The following is a 3368-nucleotide window of genomic DNA, read 5'->3' as shown; positions in this document are numbered from 1 at the left end:
AGAGTATTTCAGGAAGACAGAAGAGTAAATATAAAGACCTTGGACTAAGAAAAAGTCAGGTGGTCTTGAGCAGCAGAAAAAGGGCCAGTGGGTTGGGAATCTTCTCCTAATACTGTTTTGTTTTGTTTTGTTTTTTAAATTGTGGTAAAATATGCATAACATGATTTACCATTTTAACCATTTTTAAGTGTGCAATTCAATGGCATTAAATACATCCACATTGTTGTGTGGCCATCACAATCCATCTCCAGAACTCTTTTATCATCCCAAACAGAAACTACCCATTAAAAATAACTCCCTATTCTGCTGTCCCCCCAGCTCCAGGCAACCACCATTCTACTTTCTGTCTCTATGGATTTGTCTTCTCTAATGCCTCATATAAGTGGAATCTTATAATATCTGTCTTTTTTTTTTTAACTTTAAACAATTTTTATTACACAAAGGTTGTCACATAATTGGATATTGCTCTACTCTGTACACAATTATTCTTACCCTCCACAGAAAGGCTGCTTCTTAACTTCTCATCTGTTGATGGCAATCACTAAAATCCTGATTTTAACAGAATAGTAGTAAAAGTGCCTCAGTGATTTAAGTTGAAAGCAGTACATTGGTGCATGGCTCTTATACTCATTTACCAGGAATGTACAAATGTCTTTATTCAAAAATACAAAATAAATTATCTGTAGGCATGGACAATGACAGCAGTAAACCATTCTATGTTGTCAACTGAAACCAGTAACTGATGGTTGTAGTGATCTTCTTAAACATCAGCCAGCCTTTTCTTCAGTCATCTCCTTCAACTGACCTCTCTTAAAGTTATTGGTGAGGAACGCTGCCTTGAGCTTCCTCTCACAGCTCATTAATGATGGTAAAGCACTATTCTAGGAATTAGAACATGCCACCTCCCATACCACCTCCCATCCCGCCCATTCCAGGATCCTTCTCTTCTTTAGGAATTTCTGTGACTACAACTTCTGCTGTAGTTAACAGAGAGGCCACTCCAGTGGCATCCAGTAATGCAGTTCTTACAACCTTAGTTGGATCAATGATTCCTTTTTCCACCATATTCACAAAATCTCCAAGCATAGCATCATAACCAACTTCTGAAGAACTTTGCAAAATTTTCTCAACTATCAATGATCCTTCGACACGTGCATTCTTAGCAATGGTCATTGCAGGAATTTTGAGTGCTTTTTAAATAATTTCTGTACCAATTTTTTGATCTTGATTAGCTGGAGTTATTGAATCCAAGGCTGGAAGGCACCGAAGCAGGGCACAGCCCCCTCCCAAAACAATGCCTTCTTCCACAGCAGCTCGTGTAGCATTAAGGGCATCTGTAACTCTGTCTTTCTTTTCATTCACTTCAACATCACTTGTCCCACCAACCTTTAGCACAGCAACACCATCTGAGAGTTTTGCCAGACGTTCATTCAGTTTTTCCTTTTCATATTCACTAGTTGTAATATCTAACTGCTCGATGATTTCTTGAACATGCTTTTCAATTTGAGCCTTGTCACCTTTTCCTTTCAAGAGCATGGCATCATCTTTGGTCACAATGACCTCTCCAACTTTTCCTAAGTCATGAGGCTGAACATCTTCAAGATTTAGAGTTAGTCCTTCTTCTCCAAATACTGCACCACCAGTAGCAATAGCCATGTCTTTAAGCTGGTTCTTTCTATTGTCACCAAAACCTGGAGCTTTGACTGCTACAACCTGAAGACCAACTTTCAGCCTATTCAAAACGAGTGTGCTTAGAGCTTCCCCATCCACATCTTCAGCAATTATGACCAAGGGCTTACGGTGAGCATTGGCAATTTCAAGAGCAGGAACAATGGACTGGACACTAGAAATTTTCTTTTCACTTAACAGAACATAGGCATCTTGGAATTCACATTTCTGACCTTTTGATGTATTAATAAAGTATGGAGAGATATACCCTCTATCAAACTTCATGCCTTCAATAATTTCTAATTCATCATTCAGTGTTTTTCCATCCTTTACTGTGATAACGCCCTTTCTTCCAACCTTTTTCATCGCATCAGAAATGATGTTGCCGATTTCTTTGTCTCCATTTGCAGAAATAGTAGCAACCTGGGCGATCTCTTCTGGGGTTGTCACAGGTTTAGACTGCTTCTTAAGTTCAGCAATTACAACATCAACAGCTAACATCACACCTCTCCTGATTTCCACTGGATTAGCACCTTTGCTAATCTTCTCAAAGCCTTCCTTGGCAATGGAGCGTGCCAGTACAGTAGCAGTAGTGGTGCCATCCCCAGCCTCTTCGTTTGTGTTATTGGCAACATCTTGAACAAGTTTCGCGCCAATATTTTTATATTTATCTTTTAAGTCAATGGACTTTGCAACAGTCACACCATCTTTTGTCACTTTGGGACTTCCCCAACTCTGTTCAATAATCACCGTCCTTCCCTTTGGCCCCATAGTAACGGCTACAGCATCGGCTAAAAGGTCTACACCTTGAAGCATTAAGGCTCGGGCATCTGCACCAAATTTTACATCTTTGGCATAAGCCCGAGTGAGATGAGGAGCCAGTGCCCTGGACACTGGCCTAATCTGGCGAAGGACTGCGGGCAATCGAAGCATTTCTGGGGCAGCGGCACGGCTTGCGGGCGACGAGACAGGCCGTCGGCGGCGAGTGAGGGATAATATCTGTCTTTTTGCGACTGGCTTATTTCATTTAGTATAACGTTTTCAAGGCTCATCCGTGTTGTACCATGTGTCAGAATTTCCTTTTTAAGGCTGGATAATATTCTAGTGTATAAATAGACCATATTTTGTTTGTCTACTCATCCGTGGATGGACACTGGGTTGTTTCCACCTTTTGGTTGGCTATCATGAATAATGCTGCTATGAACATTGGTGTTGAGACTCAGTTTTTAGTTTTGGCATCAGTGGTCTAATTTAACTCTTGCAGTGGATGTATATGTGATTGAAACACATACCCACAACATGAATTGTGTTTCCAAAAAAAAAAAAAAAAAAAAACCCAAACAAACATGGTGGGAAATGGCAAATTGACTTAACTGATAGTGTATGTTCCCATCCCCAAGGTTTATGGTTGACATAGTTATTTTGCTTATTTTTATTCATTAATTGGCTTAGTGTCATTCCTACACATTGTCTTCTACATTTCTAGATATTGATTGGGTATAATTATAAAGAATATCTGTTGAGTCTAAGGATTGCATGTTGAAATCATTATAATTATCTTATTTCTTAGAGTGCTTAGTGTAAAGTATAAAATAAAAAATAAACATATTTTTAAAAAATTGCATAATGAGAAAAAGCACCCAGAGATGACTTGGTTTCTAAATTGCCCCAAAGCTCAGCCAGAATGTTCCAGAGGAGAG

At 39.3% G+C, this 3368-nt stretch overlaps 1 pseudogene; it reads right to left on the bottom strand.

Annotated features, from left to right (window-relative positions):
- Positions 1-732: 732 nt before the first annotated feature.
- On the bottom strand, positions 733-2638 carry LOC133096126 (60 kDa heat shock protein, mitochondrial-like; annotated as a pseudogene).
- Between the last annotated feature and the right edge of the window lie 730 nt (positions 2639-3368).

This window comes from Eubalaena glacialis, chromosome 8 (genome assembly GCF_028564815.1).
Source record: "Eubalaena glacialis isolate mEubGla1 chromosome 8, mEubGla1.1.hap2.+ XY, whole genome shotgun sequence".
NCBI lineage: Eukaryota > Metazoa > Chordata > Mammalia > Artiodactyla > Balaenidae > Eubalaena > Eubalaena glacialis.
Note: the sequence above shows the minus strand (reverse complement) of the source record. Positions and strands in the feature narration are given on the sequence as shown.